Source organism: Pipra filicauda, unplaced genomic scaffold, assembly GCF_003945595.2.
Source record: "Pipra filicauda isolate LSUMZ 115617 unplaced genomic scaffold, ASM394559v2 scaffold331_size1881853_pilon, whole genome shotgun sequence".
NCBI classification, from domain to species: domain Eukaryota; kingdom Metazoa; phylum Chordata; class Aves; order Passeriformes; family Pipridae; genus Pipra; species Pipra filicauda.
The window spans coordinates 1721928-1736385 of NW_024104456.1; the positions used below are offsets into that span (position 1 = coordinate 1721928).

Below are 14458 nucleotides of genomic sequence, written 5' to 3' on the forward strand. Positions count from 1 at the left end.
TGAGTAAAGGCGATTGCCCTGCCCTCTGGCCCTTTCTTAAGCAGATTTTGGGCAGAAGCTCCTCTCATGTGGCACTAATTGAAGTGACTGGCGGAGGGGGTGTTGTGAGCACGCTCGGGCTGCTCTGCCAGGGGCTAAGCCAGGGGAGGAAGAGAGGAAAAACGGGAAGAAGAAAGGGGGGGGGAGGGGGGGGAAGAAGGGGAAGGGGGGGGGAGGGAAAAAGGAAAAGGGAAAAAAAAAAAAAAAAAAAAGCCGGGCTTTGCTTCACTGTGTCAGAGCGGAGGGCTGCCGGCCATCTGTCCGCGCAGGGCGGCACGGAGGGAGCCGGCGGGTGCAGCCCCGCGCAGGGCGGCACGGCGGGAGCGGCGCACCCTCGGCAGGCGGGAGCGGCGTGCGGGCTCCGGGGCTCCGGCGGCGCGGGTCCCGCTCCGCAGGTGGGTGTGCGGCCCCGGGCGCGGGAGGGCGGCGGGTGCTGCCCGCGGGGGTGGGCGCTGGGGCTTCTTTGTTGTAAGGCTGCGGGAGCCGAGCTGCCGCCTCGCCTCGGGGGTGCCTGAGGAGGGGCCGCGTGTGGCCGCTGTGCCGGCCCGGGGCGGGCTGCGGCGGGCGAAGTCGGCGAAACTCGTTGTGAAAGATCGGAACCAACAAGTTGCTGTCGAAGTGCTCCGTGCGGAGATGGGGCTGGATCATCGGCCGCGCGACTGAGCCGCGCGGAGAGAGATCCATCAGGGACTGTCAGTCGGGAAGTGTGGGCTTCCCTCGGGTGAGTAACCCCGCCTGAGCCGCAGCTCCAGCGCTCAAAGGCGATAATATCATCCGGAGCCTGCTCGGTGTGTGTCCGTTGTCCCGGGCTAATGGTTTCCTGCAAGTTTAACGTGAAATGGGGAAAGGCCGAGGGAGACCGCAGGGGTTGCGGAGGGGATTAGGAAGGCAGAGGCTAATAAGTTTCTGACATGGTGTAAACCAGCATCACTGTCAAAACCAGCCAAGATGGAATATTGTCCCGTATTTTGGCATTTTCATTGGAAGTTATCACCTTTCATTTAGCTGTTAAAGTTTCTGGAGGCTTTTTTTTGCTGTTTTAAGTTGCTGTGTAAACAGCCTGAGTAAACAACTGTCGCTTTGTGAGTTGTGTAGTGCGGGGAAAGTGAACTTTAAAAGTGTTTCTTAAAGAAAAGTTAGACAATATATGGTAACTCTGAGTTAACAGTAGTGATAAGAGGAGTCTGGACATCATACCTCATTATTATGGCTATTAATATTACTATTTTTAAAGATGCAAGAAATTTTGTTACTATGCGCCTAAAACTATGCATCTGCTAGACTGTCCTGTTAGTGGATATGGTTATTTTTTAATGTACAACTTGAACTTGTGTTCCTGATAACCCTATTAGTACTACTGGAAAAATAAATAATCATTTATCATACATTTTCTAAACACATTTCAGCAGCTCATGTGTACATTATAGGCAGCAAAATGCAGTCATAACTGGAAATTCTGTTGTGTGTCTATCTTCAAATGTTAAAAGAAAAAAATCTGTTAGAAGTGTGCATACTATCCAGTCTATCTGTAGGTCGTGTTTGTTTCTTTTCTGTATGGTTCTAGATGTAGAACAATAGTGAAAAATGGAGTCGAGCAGCTGGTAATCCATTTGTCCTTTGCTTATCCCTACGAAGATTCCTGGTGCAAAGTTCATGAACTATCACCGAGAATGGTTGAAAGCAGAGTCCAGGAATTGGCCATACTAAAATCCATCAAGATTTTGTGAAAATAAAATAAACTGAAAAGCTGAGGCTTGCTTCCTCATAAACCTCTCAAGAAATTGTCATCTATCTAGTATGGGACTTATTGTATTCAAGAAAAGGAAAAACTTGATCGATCAAGTGGTTGTTGCTCTGTACTGTCTTAATCTATAATCAGGTGAACAAAAATATTTTTGCTTTCCTTACAATCTGAAATAGCTGGTTTCTTACGAAAGACCTTGCCCCCCTTCTTTCTCTCTCATCTGTGTCCTTGCTGCAAAAACAAGTCCTCAAGAATATAAATATTTGTTTTACTGGTTATGTTCCATATCATTCTTACTTTCCAATTTATGCTGGTTTGAATATTTCCGTAATATTGAAGTCAGTCGCCATTACTTCCTTCAAAGACCCTATTTAAACACATTTGTAGAGTGTGTACAGTATGATAACGTGTAGCACCATGGATATATTAATTTTATTCTTACACGGCTCAATATACGTTACTTCAGAGAAGCTAGGAACATGATGAACACTCCATTAGTGGTATTGGTAAGAAATACATTACCGCAAGTGCACAGTCAGTAAGAAAGCTCTTTTATTTGAAAGCGTTCTCATAACAGACAGGGTACTAATAATCATAACCTGTGCCGCATATCTTCAGTGCTAGATTACATTTGCTTTTAGGTTCTTTGTAAATACAATTTTTATTCAGGATTGCCGCATTTCTAACAGATGCCCAGGCTCCTGTTCCTTTTCAGCCTTTGCAGCCTCTGAATGCTGCAGGAATTTGCTGGGCAAAGGACTGGGTGTCCGTGTGGTAGACATTTTAGGATGCAGCCCTTCTGCTTAGGAGCCAGCCTTGGTATTGTAGGGCATTGAGGTCTGATAATAATGTGAAGTGAAATGTGGTATTAAAAATATAAGTCAAATCCAAAGACTGCTGTGTTGGTTGGATACCCAGGAGCAAGCTGGAATAGCCTTCTCTGACAGATTACTGAAAATACGGTGAGCGACTTTTGCAAGCCGTGAGGGGAAGCGCTCAGTTTTCTGCATGTGAAGCCGCTTGCCACAGAGCCATCACAGGGCAAGAGGCTTTCCTGGACAAAGGGTGAGCGTTTGCAGCCCTCATGGTGCTCTGTGCTGGGGGAAGAAGGACAGGACATGGGAAAGCACATCTTGAGTTGGCCCTCCTGCTCAGACAGCTTGGAGTCTTGGTCCAAGAATGCTGGGCAGGGACAAATGCAAAGGGACCCTTGCAGTAGGGCAGGGGTGTATCACTGTGGTGGAAAGTTGTGGAGCAGCTTGCAAAGCTAATGGGGGAATGTGACTGCAGTCACAGGTGTGTGTGGCAGATGTGTAAAACAGATGTTTGTGGGAGGGAAGGGTTTTGGAGCATCAGATGCTCTGGCCAAACACATGGTGGTCATGGCATGATGTTTCGGGGGAAGAAGAGAGGTCAGAGATCTGGTGGAGCAAGGAGAAAAGGCAGGCTGGTGGCCCCAGGAGCAACCAGGAGCCAAAGCTTTTAATGCTACCACAGGGAGACTTTGCAACTGGACAGATAACCCAGTTTGGGTGCTTTGGGAAGAAAGAGTCAGGAGCTGGGAAGTAACCGTGGAGGTTCCTGCTTGTCCTCACGGACCATTGGGCAACTGAGCTGAGGGGAGATTAGGTGCAGCCGGAGGTCTGGCAGCCAGGAGGCAGGGGAAGAGTGAATAATCTTTAGCCTTTTCTGTGGCGTACGTGAAATTGGGAAGACATACTTACTGTTTGAAACACAACATAGGGTTAGTAACCCAAAATGAATTGAAGCTATTTACTCTCATCATTAGTCTTTCCCAAAGATTTTCAGTTAGTGGGGTCTGCATCTTCTGATGTTTATAAGTGTCATGATTGGAGATTGTACAATGCACAGAAATGTAGTTTCACAGACTTTGCCAGATCGTTTTTCTTTAAAAGAGACCTAGTTGCACTTTTAATAACAGATGCACTTTGTTGTGTTCACTTGCTAAGCAACAGACTCCCTGTGCTGCCTATGAAGCACAAAAGCAAGGGAGGCTTTGACACACCAAGTAAAGCTTACGTAAAGTTTGTGAGCAGCAGCAGAAAGAGTGAGTGATGAATGCCCTGACTTTTGTTCCTTACATTAAAATAGTTTAAGATTGGGTATTTTTCTCTGCTGGCTGCCATCAGCAATAGAAGTATCAACAGGAGAAAAATGGGTCGCTTGGGTTTTAGCATTAAGCAGCAAATCCAGGGCCAATAGGATTTAGCTGGGATGTTAAGGTTTATTCAGTGCATTTAGTTAATGAAGTTGGGGGGAGGAAGAGGAAAAAGTCAGTGTCTGGGCTTGGGGGAGGGGATGAAATAGCCTGCTGCCACCGGGTGCATCCTGCAGTGACTCCTCCTGATTGATAGCTGCTTCACAAGACAAAAAAAGACCTGAGTGAAGGAGGTTTTAATTAAAAAACGCCAGCTCTTTTGGATTAAAATCAAGCAGAAAGTCTTTGTAACAAACATCCACCTAGTCTTAAGGATGTATGTGTTTACCCTTAAGGGTGTAGTGTCCATCGGCTAGGGGAAGGGAAGAAGGAGATGGTAATACATCCAAGCATCTGTAAAGTGGTTATAGAACCACAGAGATAGTCAGCAAGCGCAGTTGTATGTTAAAATTTGCCAGACAGGCACAGAAATCAAGTTCAGGCTAACAAACTCCCTTTTGACCACTATACCAGATTTCCAGCAGACAGCCCCATCGTCCCCTATGCACATGGGTGGCCCTTTGCTGTGCTTACCCGTATTCTGAAGCCTTTGTGTCCCCTGCCAAAGGCTGTCATCTTGTGTACACACATGCTGTTCAGCATCTTGACTTGCCTTCTGAGCCCAGAAAGCCTTCAGCACAGAGACACGAAAAACAATTAGTATAGAAAGTCATTGTCATTTAAAATAAAAGATCTATACTTTCAAAAAAAATTGCAAACCAATGTCAATTGATCTTTTCTTCCAAGAGAGCTAGTAGGTTTATTTTTTTGTCTTGGTTTGGCTTTTTTTAATTCTGGTTCTCTACAGACCAAGCTCCTACTCGAATCAGACTTTGTTTTTTCCAAAGCTGTAGTGGTCGTTTAGAGTTTGATGAACTTTCTTGTTCTGCCCACCCCCTCAGAGGTCTGTGCTTGGTGCAATATCTAGATGCTGCTGGGAGTCGTTGAGCAGCAATTAATACTGTCAAGATTCAGCCCAGTGACCTCAGCAGACTTTCCTCCAATAAAGGATGTAGGCATCGATGGCAGAATTTGACTGTAACAGTATGGAATAAAGAAGCAGCAGGCTTATAAAATGAGTAAAAAGAGTCCATGTATGTGTTGTTCTTGGCGTAATCTAATTGCTGAGACAGCCTATATCTTGATATAAGTGTGTGAGGAGGACGGTACAATATTTCTTAGTGTTTATTGCAGTGACACCTGAAAACTTCTACAAAATGGTACAGAGAAAAACTTGAATGTGTGATTTTCGGCTTTGTTTCTTTTTGATCTTACAAATATTTTAAGATAAATATTTTCAAATACTTTTTAAAAAAAACAATGAAAATGCTTGGTAAAACACTGCAGTTTTCTGCCTTGTTTTATACTGTTTTATTTCTGTTAAATTCACAGTACATTTCCTGAAAAACTTTTGGCCATACTTACAGAGTAGTTTAGGGACATGTCTGTAATAAGAAACAAAGAATAATTTCACTGAAATTAAAAAAAAAAACTAAACCAAACAACAAACCAACAAAAGCATTTCACTGTGATGCTTACAGCAGGACTTTATGAATGTTCAGACAAGTTTTAGGAAATGAGGGTGGCTGTGTCAGAACAGCAGTCCCAGGCACAGCAGCAAGAGTCTGGGCAGCTGCACACAGAGCATGTGGAGCTCGAGGAGAAAACTCCTGTTATCTTTTATATACAAATAGATATGTATTTGTTGGTAAGCAAATGCAGATATTATTGCTGACCTTAGGATTTCACAAAATGAAACCACAGTGTGGTTGTCTCAGTGGCAACTAGGGAAGCAGAATACCATCCCAGATGCAGAGCATGCTACGAAAAACTACGTCTCTCAAAAAGAAAGAATATTTTTGGATGTATCGACATGGTAATGAAATGCTTGGTGCAGTGTCCCTCCCATCTAGTCCTGTATTTATGATGCTGTATTACCTTTACCCCTGATGGGCTTGTATTTTCTCATCAGCGGGCAGTAAAGCACCTATTCAGTGTTTGAGCCTAAACGACTAGAAAGACAGAATCTGAGATTTCAAGACCATAAAATTACTTTTCTGTGATTTCATTCAATTAACGAAACTATGTGCGTACCTCATTAGCATGATTCTGGCTGTGTGCCAGCGTCTGGCCAGAAGAGCTAATGGAAAATTTGCTGGCTGTATTGTAACATTAAACGTGCCATAGAACAACAGCAGAGATTTTAAATGAAAAGGCTGTGAAACATTGGGAGCTGATGCAACCTTTGCAAATGCTGTAAATCCATTCAATAATTATTGTATAACCTCAATAATTACTATATAGTACTGGATTAAATACTGAAAGTCCCTGAGCTGCATGGATCTGGTGGAGATTTGCTTACATATGATCAAAGTGATTAAAAAGACTGTCTTTTTCGTAAATGTATGTTATACCTGTGAGAGTAAATAAAAATAAAATGTTTTACTCCTGCAAATAGGAAGATATGAAATCTACTGTTGTTCTGATGGACAATTTTATAGTTTCTATTCTCAGTGATGAGAATCAGGTTTGGGGTTGCAACTCCTTTTAATTCAGGGATGTTTAAATCAGCGGATTTTGTTCAAGTAGTAGGGAACATCAAAAGTTAAACCGTTAGATTTCTCCATGAAGAGCAAGGGCTCTGGGCAGACACTGAGAGAGAGAGAGAGAGAGAGATACACTTTGTTTCCTGCTTTCTCCTTCCCCTATCAGCATTCACACTGTACAAGTGCAGATGCCTGGCAGGTAACGAAGAGACTGTCACTGTTAATTTACTGTGAGCATCCCATGATGCTTACTGTGGAGGGACAGAGGAAGCTCAATAAAAATTATAAGACCTATCAAAACTTGTTTGCAACAAAATTTAATGTCCTTCAGTGTTTGTAATGTCAGATAAGTAAGATTCTCAGAATCTGACCCTGTGTTCTACAATACTTTAATTTGAAATACTTAAGTTTTGGAAGCCTCTTTTGTTTGTGCAGGGGTGATACATTTCTGACAAAAGATTCCAACATAAGCCCTGGTGGTGGAGCCTCCTGAGGCTGTATTTTCCTGTTGACTAACTAGAGCAGCTCCCCAAACAGCCTCCAATCCTGACAGAAATGCATATGCACTTAGGGTTGTTTTCTGTGACCGTCAGGTGCTGGGGGTGAGTCCTTCCCACACTTGCAACCAGAGTGGCGGTTGGGTTCCTGTTTGCTTACAGGAACTATAATTGTCAGTATATCTCTAGGAGCTTCAGTACCAAGTAATCTGTTGGCATATTCTATCATAACTTAGTATGTGACATCATGGTATTCAGCCTCTTATTGGCAGGTGAGTGTGAGTAATTAGTGTTTGTGAGTAATTTCACCCCTGTCTTAAAAAGCATGCTTTTAGAAGACCCTGATTTTCAGCTGTGACATTGTAACTTTAGGGATACGTGTTCCTGTTCCTGGCTGTGGAGCAGAATGCGTTATCTTAAACACTAGAAATGCAAATTCCTTCTTTCTGTAGCTGTTAAGACTGTCATGATGGTGTGTAAGGGTAGCTCACCTGTTACTCTCCATGTTGTGGTTGCGTAGGATCACATCCATGACCAGGTACTGGGTGCCAGCTGATGAGTGATGTTCCTCAGTGGTACTTCCTAGCTGGTGGGTGAAACAATCTCTGTGCAGTTGTGTGAATGTACTTTAATGTACTTGGAGGATGCTTTTTGATTTCTCAGAAATGTCCTTCCTGCTCTCTTGGTTTCCAGTTTCAATGAAAGATAAAAGGCAGAATTATGGCTGCTTAAGTGACCTGTCTTGATATTTCCATATTTTCTGTTACTAGCCTTTTTCTGAGAAAGGTAGCCTTAGCCTTAACTTTTAGAGGGTCTTATTTGCATACTTTGTTGTTTGACTGAGCAGTTGTATGAACACCACTTGCGGTGGATTACATCTATATTTATAGCCAGTTTTGTTGGTAGTTACTTCTTGACCCCAGACTTGTGAGGAGGAGTTTGCTAACACACAATTTGGTCTTTGGACTTTGCCTTCTCATTGCTGGGTTTCGTTTTAGGGTATTCTGCTCACTGGGATCTATTCACTTCTAATCCTGTTCATTGTCTGTAAAGAAGTCTCCTAGCACTGTGACCTTTTCTTGCCTGTTGTACCTCCTGTTAAGAAACAGCCCTGATCTTTCTTTGAGTGGGTGTATGCAGTTATTGTGGTGTTGGCAATAAAATGCAGGCCAGGCTTTACAAAAAAAGCATACAGAAACTATCCTTTTTACTGTGCTTTTATTACACTGGATTCTGCACATATGGATGTGCTTTTAGTTGGCTCAGGTGTAAAAGGCCCACCAATATATATCTAAACCTTTCTAAAGCAACTTGAATTCCCTCAGGAGAAATGCATTAAAGTTCCTAAGAAAATGGAGTTTTCTTTTACCTTGTGACCTTTCTGATTTCCCATCACTAGACAGGAATGACCCAGTCTCCAGTGAATATTATTATTAGTAGTCAATAAAGTTAAAAGCAACAGACCATATATATATTTTTGGTAAATAAATAATAACATAAGTAGCCAGAACTAGAGTTACCTACGACTACTAATAAAATGTCACCTTCCTTTTAGCTCTGTATGCCTCCAAGATCATACTTAAAAATACATCAAAATGTGATCCTCTCAATGAGAATATGGCTGAGTTGACAGATAAAGAATTGTATTTCTAAATAATAGCTTTAAAATATACAGGACAAGCTTAAAAGATTGCAAATACACCTAAAATCGGTTTCAGTTCTATTTCCTATGCTGCTAATGCAAAGGGGTAGGCTACAGTAATAAACAAAAATGGGGTTATAGCTTGTTGTGAGGCAAGCTTACATGTCTGCAGCTTTGGATAACTGCTGCCTATAACAGTCTCTTGCCTGTATACTTCTCATACAAGAAAAGGACTTATTGAAATGTATTTGTTCAAATAAATGGTTTTTTTAAAATGATGCGTAATCAACAAAGTATGGAGAATATCTATAATAATTTTAACCTTATATTATTCAGTTAATATTTGGTCAAAGTCAGTAGTTTTGCACAAGCACTGACCGTCTAATCTAGATACCTATCTGTGGTTTGTATATATGCATAGTGACTTTCTTTGTGACAGAAATGTTATTAGTCATAAATGTCTTCTGTTTATTGTCAATATGAAGTGCTGTTGATCTTCATTCTTAGCCGATGATGATCTTATATTTGTAACTGTAGTTGTATTTTAATACAGTTTACCTGCTTAGTTTTTGCAAGTTGAAATAGCTATTTCTGTGTATTCCGCTCATTTACTGCCTTAATTCTCTGGGACAGACTGTGAAGGTTGTCCTGAATTTTAACATGTGTACAGAAGACCAAATGTGATAAAGTCTGAGCTGGAGATAGCCTTGCCCTGTTGTAACATCCAGGGAAGGAATTATTCACTGAAAGAGCTATTGGACACTGGAATAGGCTGCCCAGAAAAGTGATTAAGTCACCACCCTTGGAGGTATTTAAAAGACATGTAGATGTGGTGCTGAGGGACATAGTTTAGTGGTGGACTTGGCAGTGCTAGGTTAACTGTTGAAGTCGATGATCTTAAGGGTCTTTTCCAACCTAAATGATCCTATGTTTCTGTTGTCCCTGGAAACTGTGTTTTCACAGGCTCTGTCTTCTTTCTCGATCCATTTCTCCTGACTTTTCCTCCCCTCTTCAGAAGTTTTAAACCTGGCTTTCTCCTTCTGTTGGGGGTAGAAGAAGAAAGGATAGGGTTTGCGAAGATATCTTGTCTCAGTCACGGGACCAGTGCAAAGTGAGTATGGTGTGTCCATGAGACTAGAAATACAGAGTGAAAGTCTTTGCACTATGTTTGGATAGAAAAAGCTTACCTTGGTATGTGGATTTTTTTCACATTTCTAAGAGGAGATATTATTTTTATTGACATAGGAAAGCTCTAGTGGTTAGTATGGGAAGACTACACCATAACAGCTATTGATTGTGTCCACCACCACTTCATTTCAGTAGGAACAGACTTTCCGAAGCTTGTGCATTTTCATTTCAGTCCCTTGGAACATTCAGCAGTGAAATAACTAAAAGATCATATTTTAGGCAAGCTTTATTTTCCCCCATTCAAATTAGCCTTCTGAATCTCATATTAATCATAAGACCAGCCTCTTCTTGTCTTTTTATAGATCTCTGCTACTCTGTTGAATGTATTTACCAAGTCAAACTTCCCGTTTTTTCAGTTTTTGAGGTATATCTCTACTTATTCCAATTCATATGAAAAGGTATGGCTTTACATTGACATTATTTGAAAATTTGCAAGTTGGATTAATTGGGAGCAAGTTTTCTCTTGCTGTTTGAGACGCATCCTGGGCACTTGCTGTATGTCCATCTTTACCTGTTATGATGGGTCATTTGCCATGTTAATGCCATTTTTTCTTTACTGTGATTAGTATTAACGACCTGCCTTCTATAAATTGCAGGGGAAAATACTTTTTTTGGACAGCTCTGTTTTCTAAGTTTAAAGTTATTCTCAACTTTGATGTCTCTTTTGAATTCATCTCTGCTATTGGGTACTCAGACAGCAGAACAAATCCCAGTGCATTCAGTGGGCAGATGACCATAGGATCGGGCTGTGTCCTGTGAGGCACAAGACTTGTTTGTTTTTCTTGGAGCTGCCACATGTGTGAAATTACTCCACCTTGATTAAAATGCAGTCACATGTGTGCTGCCGTGGGGTATTAAGTTTTGTAAATATCTGACCTACATTCTTCTGTTGAGTTTTTCCTTCTTTAGCTAAAGGAAGTTGCTTCTCATCTTATCCTCTACCAGGACTCTCAGTAATTCTCTTCTTTCATCTATATTGTTACCTGTAAGTTATTTATAGACTATGATCATATCCTGCTCAATCCTCTTTTCTGGATTATATAACTTTAGCTTCCTTAGTCTGTCTTCATATTCAGTAGCTTATCCTCCAATTCCTGTATCATTTAAGTTAGCCTTCTTTGTATATGCCTAGTCATTTTATATCTTTTTTTTGCAATATGTTGAGATAAGAGCTGCATGCGATATTCCATTTGTGGTCACGTCATGGCTTTATACTATGGAATTATTACCTCCTTGGATTTATACAATACACATGCACATCAAAGACCAGCAGTTGCTTCTTTTGCACACAGATCAAACTTGCAAAATAATCTTCAATCTCCAACCAATTTTTGACCCTACTTTCCGATGGCATCACACTCTACCCTTTTAGACAACAGTTAGTGCTGCTTATATTCCAAGCTAAAGGAAGAATAAATTTGCTTATTATGAGTAAATATTGCCCTGTTTTCTACGTCAGCACATTTCAAGTGTTTGTGGATTACTGTCCTCTTTTGTAGAGAAAGGCAAATCAAATGGCAAGATGCAAAATATTTCCTTGAAACTACATGAACTTAATGCATATTGACTTAAAAAAATAATAAATAATTCATATTTACTTGATGAGTATTTGAGTTTTGGTTAATTTTCATGAGTATTTGTCATTTTTGATTTCAAGAGAGCAACAAAGTAATAGTTCTAAAATAGAAAGAAACAAACTGCACGTAAGACCAGCTGCTGACCATGCCAGGAGTCTTAGAAAACCAACTTCAGTTTCTGTGTTTAGGAGGCCTCTAAATTTTTAGAAGCTCGATTGGTTTTGTTTTCACTCCACCCTCAATGCCCCACCGTACATCAAATCTCTGAACTATCTGATTTATCTTTCTTGAATTCAAGATGTTTTCAGTTTGTGTGATCCAACAATGAATTAAATATATAAATAAAATTCCATAGAAATATCATGTGGATCTACTAATGACATCTTTATTTCACTTTCACTAAAAAAATCTTTATTTCACTTTCCTGTACTTTTCTTGTAATGTGCTTTTTGAAGTCAGTAGTCTTTTTCTGCTAAATTTATCTTACTTTCCTAATTCTTTCTCTACTGCTGTTTCTCCTCCCCTGATTAACATTTAGCACCCTTTACTTCTTTCCAGAGTGGCTTATCTATGAAAAAGCTCACACTGTACTGACATCTTGTATTATTCTTGCCTGAGTGAACGGTAGAATTTCAGAACTAGTTTGTTGCCTGGTTATCAAATTCATCTACTCATTCAGATGTAAACACTTAAAAGATTTTGTTCTGATTGTATCACCATTGGTGGTTTCCTATTCTTCACATCCATATTTATCATTGTCATAAGTGGCCACATTTCTTATTTGCTTCCATGCTAGTCTATGCCAGAGATTAATTTGTTTCATCATCTTCAGTTGGAAAAAAATTAAGTGTTGCTGTAATATTGTACGAAATATTTTGATTCGTGGTTCTGGATGACACTTTGTTATAATTCAGGTGAAAGCTGAATAAGGCAAGCTGTCTTTAAAATATGTCTGTTTTCTTCCGTGATGGAGGTCGTTTCCAATTGTTGGCAAATCCGTTTTGACTGCTTGGTTATATTGGTTATTTAATGTAATAATAAAAAAGTTTTAAATGCATTAAATGCTTTAAGATTAGTGCCAAAATGAATGTCATTAAGTAGTCTAATGAACCAAGTGTGCTCCCTTTTGAAGTTAGCAGTCACTGAGATCTGGGAGAGCACTGTTAGTCCTGAAAAGCTGAAATGCAGTCCTTCTGTTCCAAGGGAAGCCCCAGGAAAGGGGACTTGCTGCAAAAATTGAACTGGAATCGGAAAATAACAGGATTTAGGGAGGAAATTTAAGCCATTTGAAGGCATCTTTCAAACCCTGGAGCTGGAATCTTATCTCATACCTCATTGCCACTGAATCTGCAGAGATGTGGCTTTGATTACCATCTGGTTCCTTCCTAAGGTCCGTCTCAGGCTATTAGACAGGGAGTTAATCTTCACATACTGTGCTGGGAGCAGAGGGGTTCAGGATGGTTATTCCTGGTTTGCCTCCCTGATCTGTAGAGCAGGTCTCTTGAATGCCCTCGACATTACTGTTAACAGAAGGGTGGTGAGGGGCAGTTGGGGAGGGGGGGTGGTTCCATGAGTGCCTGAGTTTGGGATGTTGGAGAGACTAGTTATTTATTTATTTTACTTGGTGTCATTTAAGATTAGTAGCCTGTCCAGGAGGTTTGTGTTGTAGTACATAAATAGCAAAAGAAAAAAGTGCAATGAAAGACAAGATATGTAGAAATTCCAGTCTGTCCAGATCATTTAGTTCCTACTTATACAGCTGAAGCTTTCTGTATTGTTTGGTTTCCGAAACAAATGATGCTGCCATGTTACTGCGGTAGGCTACAAAAGCCTGGAGGTGCCCTTGCAGCTCTGCAGATCTTTCTGGCATCTGGCAGTGAGACCAGAGAACAGAAAGACAGTGTGCGTGGGCTCCGCACCGCAAGTGTGCGTCCCCCTGGTATTTATAGGCTCTTACAGCACTGTTGGTGGGCAAGGCGCAGAGGCAGGGAGTGCACGACCATGCTTGTGGTTGCATTGTCAGCAAGAGAGCATAGGTATGTGCTTGGTTTTGGGGTTTTTTTTTTTGTGTTGTGGATGATTTGGTTGGGTTTTGTTTTTCCTTTTTTTTTTTTTTTTTTTTTTTTTTTTTTAAGCAAAGCCACCCAGGTTGATTAGTTTGCTGAGCGCAGGCAGCAGGGCTGCATGGACTAGTTGTTGTCTAAGCGTCTGTGTGCCTTCTGGGATGAGCAGAAGTAGCTGTTCCAACAGTTTCAACTCACAGACACTGTAAATGCAACTACAGCTGCTCCTGAGCCAGCAGTCATGTCTCTGTGTGTTTGCAAACAAACCAGATTTTCAAGGTTTGAGCAGTAAGTTGTACTGAGTTTATTTGCATTGTAATCAGTTACCCTTGCAAGGTTAAATAGGAAAATGGGCTCTTATTCATAGAATTTCCTGGTGTCTTGGAGCAGGGGGAAGTCTGTATGCACTAGAAGAGCCAGAGATGAGGAGGTCATTGGACATGAGTGACAGCTGCGTGTAATGCTCCCTTTCCTGTTCCCACATCTGAGGCCATGCCTCTTGCATTCACAGGCTGTGGGATGCATTTCAGGCTGAGCTGGGACCCAGCTGCATTTGGGACATGAAGTCCCTAAACGTTGCTGGCGCTGGGCTGGTAGTAAGGCAGCTGGGACGCACTGACAGAACATTAATCCATTTTGACAGGGAGTCAGAGTTGGGAAGGGATGATTTTGTGGAAAATTAGGACATCAGAAGTTGATGCCACCACGCCACTGTGGGCTTACAGTTATTGTCTCCAAACTACTTTTAGTGGCTGGGTAATCCTTGCACCTTAATTGCTTTGTTCTTTGGCTTGCAGTGAACATGACCACCATGGTGCTTGTCATTAGGTCTGTCTTTAAATTGGAATGGCGCAGGGAATGCTTACAGAAGCGTGCTCTCTCTCTCCTTCTGCCCTCCTTTTTTTCCCTCCATTTTTTCACCTTTTTTTTTCCTTATCTGCCGA

General features: G+C 41.3%; 1 protein-coding gene across 12 annotated transcripts in view; it reads left to right on the top strand.

Annotated features, from left to right (window-relative positions):
- Positions 1 to 294: 294 nt before the first annotated feature.
- LOC114001131 (poly(rC)-binding protein 3-like) overlaps positions 295 to 14458 on the top strand; it is a 141816-nt gene continuing 127652 nt past the window's right edge. For 3 of the 12 annotated variants that reach the window (XM_039383952.1, XM_039383949.1, XM_039383951.1), the window contains exon 1: positions 300 to 434. The gene's annotated coding sequence lies outside the window, so the exon portion shown is untranslated. Of the gene's footprint in view, positions 435 to 555; positions 761 to 14458 lie in introns of those variants that run through there. The other 9 variants (XM_039383944.1, XM_039383945.1, XM_039383948.1 and 6 more) reach the window with 7 other exon arrangements.